General features: G+C 44.1%; 1 protein-coding gene across 8 annotated transcripts in view; it reads left to right on the plus strand.

The window, feature by feature from the left end:
* The first annotated feature begins 7,937 nt into the window (after positions 1-7,937).
* PLCB4 (phospholipase C beta 4) overlaps positions 7,938-13,762 on the plus strand; it is a 455,945-nt gene continuing 450,120 nt past the window's right edge. For 3 of the 8 annotated variants that reach the window (XM_055131101.1, XM_055131100.1, XM_055131094.1), the window contains exon 1: positions 7,938-8,316. The gene's annotated coding sequence lies outside the window, so the exon portion shown is untranslated. Of the gene's footprint in view, positions 8,317-8,405; positions 8,546-13,762 lie in introns of those variants that run through there. The other 5 variants (XM_055131104.1, XM_055131103.1, XM_055131102.1 and 2 more) reach the window with 3 other exon arrangements.

A 13,762-nucleotide genomic window follows, 5' to 3' on the forward strand; every position in this document is an offset into this window, starting at 1 on the left:
ATTTTATTTGTTCTATGCTTTCTTGGATCCACATTGGCAAATGCTTTGTATTCTAGACTTAAACTGTTTGCTAAGGGGAATGTTCCAACCTTGGGGGTATCCAGCAGGGGCATATGCTTTTTCTGTATATTTGGTCTAATTAAGAAAATATTGTCTGCATCAGATAAGTTTGGTGCCTTCTGCTTCCTCTATAACTCAAGCCTATATTATGATTTGACACAGATTAGATATGTTATTCTATTTGGGCTATAGACACAGCCCACCGCAGAGAGAAGACTTGGCACTTGGCAAGGAATATTTCTCAGTCACTATCTGCCCCATTCCATGGGTGTCCTGCTTCTGGTGCAATGAAAAATCTGTCCTTGAACAGGGAATGGCTCTCCCCAAACAAAGGTCTTCAATGTCAGTAGTTCATGTGGGTAGTAGAAACTCAGTCTTTTCAGTGATTAAGTAAGCATATGCTACAAACCTAACATTTTTCTTTTTTAATTTTTTTTGTTTATTTGTTTTTTGGGTCATACCCAGTGATGCTCAGGAGTTAGTCCTCGCTCTGCACTAAGAATTACTCTGGGAAGTTCTTGGGGTATCATATGGGATGCCAGAGACTAAACCTGGGTTGGCCGCTTACAAGGCAAATGCCCTACTGGCTGTACTGGCACTGCCTTCTTTTTTATAAAAGAAAGAAAGAACTATAAATACAAGGAAAAAAATGCTTTTGTCCAAGAGGTAAATTCTAGGTTTTAGAATATTCTCTCAGAATTGAATTAATTTTGCCTTTCTTCTTTAGTTCATACATATTACAGCAACAGTGTCCTGCCACTTCTGAAATGGAAGTTGGGGTCCCAGAATATTAAAAGTCAGGGGTCTGAATCAGAGTTTGTTATAGAGCTCTTCTGAGACTTGAAATCTTGGTCAACTAGTTGAAATGATTGCATCATATTCTCTAAAGTAAAACATTATACAAAACCATTACTTTTTTTTTTATCTTGACTAGGATGAACTCCAATAATAAAACTAATTGAAAAAGGAAGGCCAAATACATTTATTTCTGTGTGTAGGTGAAAGTTTTGGGCATTCCAAGACAGAGAGGAATAATAAATATAACTGAATTGTAAATTGTACTTCTGTTGTGACTTCAGCCACATGGAGTCAGTGAAGGAAAGAAAAGAACATTGAGTCTTGTTGATTGTACAATTGATATTTATGTTGTAAGTCAATGCATTTTATCTAATATTGTAGCATCATAGCAAAGATGGAAGGAACAAACCATTGTATTTACAAAACTGATTTGTTCATATTTAAAAAATAAAGAAAATATAAAAACATGCTATTAGGTCAACAGCTCAGCTGCCTATTAAGAAAACAAATATACATATATAGTATATACTATACATATGCATATATGTATGTGTGTTTGTCCCAAATGATCTCATTTTTTCTTCAATCTTGTCATAAACATGAGGTAAGTAGGAATAGTGCAGTCATTTTTAAATCAGATCCCACAGATTAAATGCTGATATCCATTTAAGATATTCAAGTTTAAATCTAACAGCATGTCTTACTCATACTTCAAGAAAATGATTACAAACATTTCAGCATCAGAAAAATAATTTAGTTGTCCTTTGTCTTATTGAGTAAATCCTTTATTTTTTATTCAGAAATATATCATAATTTTTGTACTTTTTGCATAAAATACTTTTCAGTTGACTTTGCCATTATTCCGGATAACTTTATTTCCACAGAACATAAAGGATGACCCATTAACACAAGTAATAAGTTCTTGGTCATCTCATTACATGTTCTAGAAATGGGGAATAAATGAAGAAGAGTATCAGGTAATAGATCAGCTTCTAAGTGCTCTTTTATTCCAAAGTTTAAATCTTTACCATCTCAACAGATGCCATCAAAATATTTTCATACATTTGTTCTGTGATATGTGCATCAAAATAAACAGGAATAGACTACTGTTACAAGCTATAATATAGATGTGTCTCACAGACAAGATGGGCTAAACATCTTATAAATTCACATACCCTATGCCATGTTCCCTAGGCTAGGTTCCCCCCAAAAAAATATGTTCCAAAAGAAAACAAAGAGATTCTGTAGTGTTAGAAAGATGATTTCTTGTGGCATTGGTGGGGCAGTATTAACACAGAAGGGACATTAGGGAACATTTTGGGATGCTGAGTATACGCTGTATCTTCATTCAGAATATGGTCACAATAAAAATTCCTCACACTCTCAGTTAAGAATTTCTCATTTTATTGCATATGTGTTATTGTTCCATAATCATAACAAGTCATCATTGACATGTTCCTCATCACCACCATAACGTGTTTGAACCTCTGCACTCCAGAGAAAATTTTACTTCTTTCTTTGTTTGTTATTTTGGGGCCACATCTGACTTTCCTGGCTCTTCACTCAGGGATCTGAGTCTGCACTCCGGGATCACAAATGACAGGCTCCAGAAACCATATAAGGTGATACGGACCGGGTTGGGTTGGCCGCATTCAAGGCAAATGCCCTACTCACTTGGGTCCCTAAAAAATTCTATTTTTTAGAGCCAAGGTCTTTGGGATAGAATTAAACTCTTGTCTCCATTATACTTTGCTTTCTGTTTCCTGTTTACATTCCAAACAACTAATAAAAATGTTAGTAATTTTTTGGCTTTCCCGACTCTCATTAGATGCTACAAAAATTTAATCCTTGAACAATTATCCTTAGTCTATTTTTCTTTGGTTCTCAATACCTCAACAAGTGGTTTTGCAATTCATTAAGCAGTAGAACAAGAATAAAGGTTAGGGAGGAGAAACCCTGAGGCCAAGGTGGTGGACATCAGGCTGGTCTGTGAATGTCACTCTTTTAAAGATGTATGTCCCTAATTAAGGCAAACTGGATAAAATTGGCCAGTCGTGATCTTTTTCATTCATAAAGGACAGCTGGTAAAGAGCTAGGTGGAAGCGTGATTAATGTATCCTGTTACATCAGGATGGGAGCCTTGCTGTCCTTTTATAAAACAAATATAACGTGATCTTTTGCAAATACAGTTGAGACTGTTATTGTGTAAGCCATTGTCTTTGGCCACCTTTTAAATCAAGCGAGAATAACAAGACTATACATTTTATAGGAAGTTACATTGATAGTTTGTTCCCTAGTCTTTCTTGTGGTGATTGCTAATCCTTACAACAAGACATTGACTCAGAATTGAGAATTATAGCCTGAGATGGAGCACAAAGAGGTGTTGATGGATTCATATTAGAGAGAAAGCCTCCAGAAATGGGTCCGAGTATCCAGTATCTGAGTATCTTCCTTGTGATAAAAGGAGCTTCACTTTTTTTTTCCCTTTCCTTTCAACCCTTTAGCTTGGCAAAACTGGGCAATTCTCTGAATTTTCACAGTAGTCATTGTGGAAGGCAAGCTTGAGTTTTCATGACTGTTCCACCTAATAGGGGATCTTGCCAGCCACATTAGCCCCATCAGTCAGACGTGTGGGACTGGGCCCATCACACAGACAAACATGGACTTGGAATAAAAGAAACTGAACCAAGGAGGCGGGGAATGGATAGAAGGTTAGAGCTCGAGAAGGCCATTCAAGGATCTCACATATTCTTTTGTGGTAGAGAAATAGTATTGGGACACTTGCCATGGTGTGTCATTCGTCCCTTAGCCAGAGAAACAACCACAGTGAAACAAACAAACAAAATCCCAATGGTCAGAGGTCAAAGATGGAGACTTCAATCCTTTTCCTTCTTCTTCTTCCTGTGCAGTAAAGAGGAGGGACTTAAAGGGAAGTGGTGCAGAGGGCAGGAGAGGACTTTTTAAAGGGCCAGAACCTGTGACCAGTCTTCCACTTCAAGGAATACGGGGTTCAGCTGGAACCTATAAAAAGATGGGGAGAAAAAATAGACTCAAGTCAAGCTTGGAGTAGAAGAGTTAAAATAATCTGAGTTTTAATACAGAAAATTATAAAATAGGTTGGGGTAGAACCATAGCTGATATATTCTTTGAAAGGATTCCTTCCTTTGTGCTCTTAGTCCTACAGGCACTTTAATTCTGTGAGAGCTCTTTAACCCAGTATTTCAACCCTCTCCCTCTGTGGCACCCTTCAGACTGTTTCATTCCTGTGCTCCCCTTTATCCTGTTGGCTATCCCCCAGTCTCATGATGTGGCTCCCTTTTATTCCCGCTTACAAATAATTTTCACCTGTAGACTCTTGGATCCACCTGGGTAGCCAGTGTGGAGGACATAGAACCCCTAGTTGTGAAATGTTGCTCTAGACCATTAATCAGAAGCTCATCTTCTAATAGGCTCATATTACTCTTGTCTAAAACCCAAGCCCTTTTCAAAAACTTACACCTTCTGGTTCCCTGCTGCCTTTGCCACCTTAGTTCCTCTCACTGTTCTGTGTCCTTGGCTGTTCCCTCCTCTTTTCTGTTTCTTGAACAAGTAAACTCTCATCTTAGGACTTTGGCTATTCTCTCTGCTGTAAACAATGATTACTACATAGTCACATCTCTCATTTAGGTTTGCATTCAGTGTTACATCCTCAGAAAGGCTTCCTCTGACCTCTACCTAAGAGAGTACCCTACTCCAACATCACAAGGCTTACTTTATTCCTTTTCACCAAAGTTCTCAAGTCAATGTATTGTACTTTTGTGGGGAGGGAGAGAGGGAGAGGTGAATCCGGCAGGGTTCAGGGCTTACTCTCAGCTCTGTGCTCAAGGATCACTCTGAGTGGTGCTTGGGATACCACATGTGGTGTTGGGAGTTGAACTGGATCAGCCCTGTTGCAAGGCAAGCAGCTAAATCCCTATACAATCTTTCCCACTCCCAATATGATCACTGTCACTGTCACTGTCATCCTGTTGTTCATCGGTTTGCTCAAGTGGGCACCAGTAATGTCTCCATTGTGAGACTCGTCATTACTGTTTCTGGCATAATGAATAAGCCACAGGGAGCTTGCCAGGCTCTGCCTTGTGGGCGAGATACTCTCGGTAGCTTGCCGGGCTCTATGAGAGGGATGGAGGAATTGAACCCGGGTTGGCTGCATGCAAGGCAAACACCCTACCTGCTGTGCTATCGCTCCAGACCCCCAATATGATATACTTTGAATATGTTATTTATAGTTTGCCTCCTCTGACATAAGGCATGGATTTGCCACGTTTGTTTACCTCAAAATCTGCCAAGAATAGTTCTTGGCAGGCTGGGGAGATAGGTCAAAGGACTGCAGTGCGTGGTTTATGTGTTGGAAGCCCAAGTTTGGTGCCCAGTACTCCACAGTGTCCAGAACACCCTGCAGGGAGTAACCAATGGGCACTGTTAGGAGTGGCCCCCAAACAAAAGCAAAGACAACTTCTTGGCACATAAAAGGTGTTAGAAGTTGTTTTCTTGATTGTATTTAAGGTGTTACTAAAAGGGGGGGGGTAACTTCCACAGAATGGGCTTGAATGGGATTGAATATAAGCATTTAATGTGTTGCTAGAGCAATAGCACAGTGGGTAAGGCGTTTGCCTTGCATTCGGCCAACCCGGGTTCGATTCCTTCGTCCCACTCAGAGAGCCCGGCAAGCTACCGAGAGTATCTTGTCTGCATGGCAGAGCCTGGCAAGCTCCCTGTGGCGTATTCGATATGCCATAAACAGTAACAAGTCTCACAATGGAGACGTTACTGGTACATACGCAAGTAAATTGATGAACAACGGGACGACAGTGCTATAGTGCTACCGTATTGAGTCAAGATTCCTTAATGAACTTAATATTAGAATAAAATAACAACAAAATATTGCTGTGTATTGTCTTTCCTATGGGTAACTTAGTTTATGGTAATTATAAATTATAATTATAAAGCTTCAGTATACCCTAGGGTAGGGAGACCAGTTCGATGAAAAGTATTGTATTGGTAGACTGGGATGGGGGGAGGGGGACAAAGCCCAAAAGAAAATGGTTCCTACCTTACATCCTCTTCTCTTCCTATAAAAAAGAGAAGTTATTCATTTTCCAGGATTTGAACCCTGAGATGTGGCTCCCATCAGACTACAGGGCATTAGCAAATGAAAGTGTAAAATGCTATCTTCAATGGGTGCTTGTCCTTCTTTGTTGCTGGGAACCAGGAGGTTGGCATGAAAGGAACCAGACAGAGACGGCACCGGTTTTCTCAGTCATTTATCAGCTCCGTGCACCCCACGCCCATAACTACAGGAAGGGACCCCACAGAAAACAGTAGAGCACCCCACTAGGTCCAGCTCAAAGCTGATTCACAGAATTGTGAACTAGTGAATCATGGTTGCCAGTAATTTTGGTGTGGCTTTTACTAAGACTAGTTAATTGATACAATATGTTTGGGTGTAGTAGGCACTCAATTAAGACTGGACTGTTAAAAATGGCTGAGATACATGGATGACAGCTTCCAGCTCATCAGTTCATGGGTGATGGGTGGGTGGGGACGGGGATACAGCAGCATAGCCAGGAAAACGTGGAGAACTGGGATTGAAACTAACTACGTTACTATTGGCCGTGCCACTTGGGCACATGGTGTAGCCTTCCTAAACCTTAGTTTTCTCAGACAGGAAATAAAGAGCAGAGCAAAGTCATTGTCCTAACCCCGTTGCAACTCAACTAGAAAAACCGCAGCATCAGACAGGGGGATTTGGTTCTAAATGCAGAATCTCAGGTCCCCAATCCCAAACCTGAAGAATCAGAACCTGCTCTTGTACCAGATGCACATACAGTTTAAGGAAAGCTGTCTTAGTGTCTGGGGCCATTCAAAACCGCCTGATCATGAAGACTTCTGAGCAGGGAAGAGTCAACCAGCTTTCCTCTGAGATCTGGGAGAGGAAACTTGGTCTAATCTATTTTTCTTGGCTTCCTCACTAGCAGACAGGCTAAACTGCTTAGGAGGATTTATTTTTTCCCCTTTCCCCTGAGCTAAAATTGCAGTTTAGCAGTTGGGCAGTGTCCGAGGAGTTTTTAGCGTTTCCAGCTCAAGGATGACCAGTTGATAGAACTTTTGTTCACCTCCCCTCTCAGTCTGCTTGGGAAAGGCCAGGATGTGGCACGCGGGACCCCGTCTTTAACACCTACCCCCGCTTCTGCCTTTCAGGGCCAGGACAATCATTCGCGCCCACATTTCCCCTCAATTCCCTCACTGCATGGGCTAGCCCGCACTAAGTCCTCCTGGCCAGGCGGCTGAGCATGCCCAGTTCAGCTGCGAGCACGGGCCCCAGTCCCCAATGCGCAGGTGCCACGTCTCCGGGTTTTGGTGGCCGCCGGCTGGGAGGAGGCGGCGGAGTGGCCTGGGGGCGGGGGCGAAGGGGGAGTCCTCCGGGGAAATCCTGGGGCTGTTGGTCGTTAAGGGTCCACACAAAGAGTGATACCAGCCTGCACACCATTGAAGTCTGTGGGCGACTGTGCCTGGGATCCCCAGGGCGCTGGGGCTGGACCCGCCGGGCACTGGCTAGGGAGCGCGCCTGCATCCCAGGGATCAAAGTCTGGGATGCATTTGGAGAAGACTTTTTGGAACCACCGACCGCCGAGAATCCCTGTAATTCTCACCGCCACCCCACTCCCCTACCCCCCTCCACCAGCTCCAAGTGATCATAGTAGTTTTAGGATCACACGAATAAAAATAAAAACGCGTTTCGAGCCGCGGCTGGAGCACTGCAAAGCACTTTGCGTTTATTAAACAAAACACAAACACGATGTAACACCCCCGTCGTCGAGGGGGGCTGGGGCACGTTTTCCCCAGCTACCCCTTCGCGCTTTTGCCCCCGCCCTGGCCCCCGGTCCTCGGCGGGCGGCGGCTCTGCCACCCGAGGGTGCTACTCCTTCCCTACTCCCCTCACCCCCCCAAGCTTCCACGCCCCGCGCCACCTACCCCAGACCTGGGGCACGTGCCGCGGCGCCGGGACCTCCAGGAGTTGGCGGGTGGGGGGGGGCGAGGTGGGGGGGAGCGAGGAGACCCCGGAGTAGCGCGCCCCCCGGCGGCCTCCCGGGGACGCTCCACCCACCATCTCCCCGAGCACCCCCTCCGCCACCTGGGCCGCCCAGCGGGGCCGCCAGCTACGCCCGGGGCCCTCCCGGCGCCCCCACCCTGCTCGGCTGGCCCGCGGGGGACCGGCAGCCGGCCCCTGCCCACCCCCAGCCCGGGCCGGCCGCGCCGCACTGGGCATGCTCCGTAGCCCGGGCAGGTTGGGGCTGCGAGGCGACAGCTCGGGCTCTCCAGCCGCCGGGCGCGATCCGCGAGGGCCACCGGGGCAGCGGCGGGGGCCGAGCGACGCGCGGCGGAAACGCCACCCCCCGGCCCCGGCCCGCGGCGGAGGTGAGCCCCGCGCCGGGGAGGCGGGGAGCGGGGGCGGGGGGCGGGGGGCGGGGCCGGGCGCGCCCGGGGGGGGGGGGGTCGGCGGCGGGGGGAGGGGTCGGCGGCGGTGGCGCCGGCCGCGGTAAGTGAGCGGCGCCCGGCGCGGTCGCTCACACCCCCGCGCGTCCCCCGCGCGCGCACACTCGGGCTTCTCCCGCATCCCGGGCGGCGCGGCCAGGCAAAGTGACAGGTAGGAGAAGGCTCTTTTTTTTTTTTTTTCTGGCCGGGTCCCGCCGGAGGATGCTCCCGCCGGCGGCGCGGGTCCCGGTGCGCGGGTGGCCGTGTGGGACGCGAGCGCGCGCGCCCGGATGCCGGGGCCGGGGCCGGTGCAGGTGCCGCGAGGCGGGCGGCCGGCGCGCTGGGGACCGCGCTCCCCGCCGCCGCCTCCCGCCGCCGCCGTCCCTGCCACCCGCACACTCGCTCCCCACTTCGGGCTGGAAAAAGCCCAGCTCGACTTGCCTACGATTTCTTGGGGGGGTGGAAGTAGTTGGCACCGTGCGACGCATAGAAATGTGGATGCGTGGGGGACCCTCTTACCTCTTCGGGGGCGCTGGTGGGGGATTGTAGAAATGATGGACCGTTTTCACGTAACCAGCGCGGACAGGCAAGCGCTCTTTGGGGGCACTATTGGGGCCTCCGAGGTGCATGTCCACGATGGGCACGGAAGGTGATCTTATTTTCGGAATCTTTTGAAAGTTGCCTTTTTCTTTAACTTATGAGACCCTTCTATATAGCACCATGCTTCCGACTGTAGACTTTGTAGGCAGTGCGGTAAGAAATGTGGAATCTGGAATTCTCCAATTTTCAAGTGTATGTCCAAGTGCAACTTTAGAATGATAAAACTATCACGCTACTCGCATTTCTTTTCTCGAGCGGAAAAGAAAGAGGGAATTCCCTTATATTTTCATAAGCTTCCCTTATATTGGCGAAATGACCTTTTTTTTTTTTTTTTACACTTGTGATTCCAGCTTTAGTTCTACTATTTATACTTTCATTTGAACCAGACCCGTGGAAGGTTGCTTTTTTTTTTTAAAAAAAAAAAACAACAAATGTGATGCGTAATGATTTATAAATTATGAGTTTGTAGAAAACTATTGATTCTGTTTAGTTGACAGTAATGTCATTCAGACATAGGCAGAGTCAGGTTTCTTGAAAGAGAAATCAGATTCATAAAGTTTACATGATCAGAAAAAAAAAAGCAACTGGTGACTACCTGGGCAGTCTAGAAGGAGTTAAGAAACCGAGGGCCTGAGTTTTAGAAAAGAAATTTTTATTTTGCTGTGTATGCACAAAAGATTTAACTTTGTACTTAAATTGTTTCCAAGATTCTTGATTTCAAAAATTTGTTTGAATTGAGCCTGATTTTATATGCTCTTAAACTTTAGTGGCCTAAATTACGGAACCATGCAAAACAAAAATCTCCCTGGCCAGGGGCATGTGGCTTAATCTCCCATTATCCCCATTATGTAATCTAGAATGCTGTTTTTCATAAGACAGTGTTGCATATTATTCAGCTGGTATTTTTGATTTGTTCTGCCATCTTACCTTTAATTTGTAGAAATTTAATAGATGATGCCAGCAGGAAAGAACACCTGTTTTCATTAAAAAAATAAATCAATTTTTAAATGGAATAGCATATTTTAATTTTTTGTGGGGATCCATGAGACTTTGTGCTGCCAAAATTGCATGTAATTTCACATGTAACATTGCAAGTTAGAGCCAACCTGTACCAATTACCCATTATACTTCCCTTCAACTGTTATCTGAAATTAGTTTTGATTTAGCTTTGATGATATCACTACTCAACTCTGCATTTATCACTGGTGAAAATGCTATTCTACAAGCAGTTGTCAAAACAGAGAATTTCTAAGACTCGTTTGATCATTGAGTTTACATTTTTATCTTCAGGCGAATGCTACCTTTATTTTATGAATGCACACCTCCGCAAGAAGAGCTTTGTTCTAAAATACTCTTTTTACCTTTTTGTGTCTGAAATGTGAGGGATGTTAAAGGACTTCACATCTTTGGAATCTTGAGGAGGTGTGTTTTTGCTTAATGAGAGAGTGAAATATGCAAGTTCAAAAAGTGCTATGCGGCTAAGGAGATGTTTTTGCAGACGTGGATTTAAAAAATCTGTATCACTTCTTTAAAACACATCACCCCCCAGCAGAAAACTCCCTCAGCAGAAACTAGCCAGTGCCGTCTGTTTGGTCTTTTCTGAAAACAAATCCAACCATCTTTAGATTAATGTATACTTCTGACGTTTGGCAGTGCAGGACAGTTATATTTGGCAGTCCAAAATGAGCGTGATATTCATTTGGGGGGTTGATTTATTAGGAATTGAAATGATGACTAAGTGTTTGCCTACTTTATTCATCCCTAACTCATCCTCCAAGTTAAACTTGGTAGAATTGAGCTTTATTGCTGCTATGTGGTTTCCCTTGATCTGAAAACACTGGACACCATCATTTTTGCAAGAATGGGATGCAAGTGAAGTCAGATTCTGAATTTTGCATCTGCATTGTCAAGTTTCAAGTGTAGCTAGCAAACTCGTCAGAACTAGTCAATAATTTTTATGTATCATTCAAAAATGCATTAGTAATTAGCTGCCCGGTCCAGTTTAAAAACTAAAGTTAACCTTTGGGATCAGAGCACATAGCAACACTTGCAGGAAAGAGAGAATTATAGCCCTCAAGTTCTTCACAGATGGCCTTTAGAGTCAATGCATATTTTTGAGGAAAAAAAAACCCAAATTACTTAGGTCATTACTAAATTATTGTCTTTTGTGACTACTTGTAAAGTAGGGACGAAACAGCATGTTTATTAGCACTGGTCGTCCAGGATTTTTAATAAACTGTCTACAGTGAGTCCTGTAGAATCACAATTTATGCAATTGATATGCAGAATGAGGTCAAGGACTAATGGGGACACTTTAATGATCACAGTTGGCATTTTTTGTCTAGACTGAAGTTCCTAAGGCCGTTGCATTCATCTCATAATATAAACTTATAGGCCGTATATGTGTCTGTCAAAAGGACTTTTCCACCGATTGAGAAATTAATAGAGCTTTTTGAGTCTGTGTTAGTTAGCAGCAACTTTCTGTGGTTGCTGATGTTCAAATGTTTGCTGAGTTTGAGAGGATATTGCTTAATTCTTGTTGTTATTGTTCATATTTTTGCTTCCTTGTAGCATTCAGGAAATAAAAGAACCTTGTATAGGTCTTCTATTCCTTAGTATTTGGTTTCCTGTGTCACAGTTTTGTATGTGTGAGTGTGATAAAGTCTCCCTCTTTGAAGTAAAACACTTCCTCAAGGTGTAATATTATTTATTTAATAATGCCTTAGAGTGAGAGAAAAGCATTCCACATTCAGAGGCTATGATTCTTTAGTTAATCTAATGTAAAAATTGGCTTTACTTCACCTCCAGTAGAGCACATTACTAAATAGATAAGTGGGAAATTCACAGTATCCTGGTTAGAATGAAGCATTTTTTGTAAATAACAACCCAGAGTCAAAGGCCCATCTCACTCAATCACAACAACTGTTTCCAAATCCCACTTTTTAGAAGCCTGTTGGGGAACCTCAGGTCTTAGGATGCGTGTCATACGGTGAAGGTGTGACCGAGGTTTGGAGAGGAGATGAAAGCGATGCCCTGCCTTTCAGATCTCAGCTAAGGAGATGAGGATATTCCAGAGGATGAATGACCAACAGAAATATTATTCTCTGCATGACTTCCATATACTTACCTTTCCCTTTGTTTCCTTTGAGGAATCAAAATACTTGACCATAAGTTAGAAAGTTTTTCTTTGAATACCTCTCTTGCCTACTCTTGCCAACTCTCCATAAAACCTTCAATGAGAAAGTTGAACACCATGTGCCCATCAGATAGTGTTATCTTTTCCTCTTTGCCAGGACAAGGTTCTTCACAGTGCTTTTCCCATGATCCTTTGGTACATCAAGGACTAGAAACTCCACCTCTACCTACTGCGCTGCCCTTGAGCTAGGCAACTGCTTCAAGATAGATGGCCCTTCTGTAAGCATTTTCCCTTACTTTCCTGAACCAGTCAAGGATGTTTTTGGCTCCTTACATAAGTGAAGTAGCCACTTCCTTAGAAGAGGAGGAAGAAAGTTGCACAAGTGATTTATTACAAGTGGCTCATTTAGAGAGACGAAATCACAGACAATTAAATAGATTTCTATTTGACATTTTTCTCTTTCCCATAGAACAGGAGTTCTTTACCTCAGGTTCACCACGTAAGGGTCCGAGGATGAGGTTTGTTGGGTCCAGGAACATAGCTGGCGAATGAATGACCTTATTTTAGCTTACTTCCAAGTGACAGTTGAGGAAGATGTTAGAATGTTAGAGTCACTGTTGGTCTTGGCATTTAATGGCTTGAGAAATAAATAAGTGTGTGTGTGTGTGTGTGTGTGTGTGCGTGCGTGCGTGCGTGCGTGTGTGTGTGTGTATGTCCAGTTAAAAAAACAATTTTGATAAGTATCATTTCATATGATGGGTTTCTTTTTTTATTTTCTGCACTTAAAATTATGCTGAGAAGGAAGGGTCTGTAGCCTTAAACCGAGCAGCACGGCCCCCTTTGGGGTGGTGAAGCATTGAGTGTTCCCATTGCAAAGAATGTGCCATGACCAAAAATTAATTGAAAATCAGCCACATAATAAATTCAACTTGTTTCTGGAAGTACTCACCCAAGTTTCATTCCTTTGGCAAAAAAAAAAAAATGGTGTCACAAAGCGAAATTTGAGTTTAAGAAGTCCTGGTCTCGGGGACTGGAGCAATAGCACAGCGGGTAGGGCTTTTGCCTTGCCCCTGGCCAGCCCGGGTTTGAATCCCAGCATCCTATATGGTCCCCCGAGTAGGGCCAGGAGTAACCCCTGTGCATTGCCGGTGTGACCCAAAAAGGAAAACAAAAAAAAAAGAAGTCCTGGTCTCCAAATTCCTCCATAAAGTAAGGTCTATATGCTGAGATTTTCAGGCGTTACAATCAGGTCACATCTGAGCCTGAATCCTTATTATTTTGCATATTAGCTTTGTGACCCTGGGTATCCACTCTGGACCTCCATTGCCCCGTTTGTGGAATAAAATAATGGAATAAGGACGAAATCCATTAAAATAAAATTTCTGGAAAGATGCTGGTCGTTGAGTTGCTACTGCTGCGGTTGTCTTTCTCTTACGGACACGTCTAGAATTACCACTAACCTTGTCGTTCTTCTTCATTGGGGCAAATGCTATTGACCTAGCCACTCAAAGTAGCTGAGTTAGTTAGTTAAGAAAGAGACACTTATTCTCCTGCCCTGAAACCTCTTTGGGCCACTAGGAAGTGAAGGTCTTCTGCATTTAAGTCTGTGACTGCAGTTGAGCCAAGGGACCTAAAATTATCTCACCTTTAGCC

The sequence above is a fragment of the Sorex araneus genome, chromosome 3, assembly GCF_027595985.1.
Source record: "Sorex araneus isolate mSorAra2 chromosome 3, mSorAra2.pri, whole genome shotgun sequence".
NCBI lineage: Eukaryota > Metazoa > Chordata > Mammalia > Eulipotyphla > Soricidae > Sorex > Sorex araneus.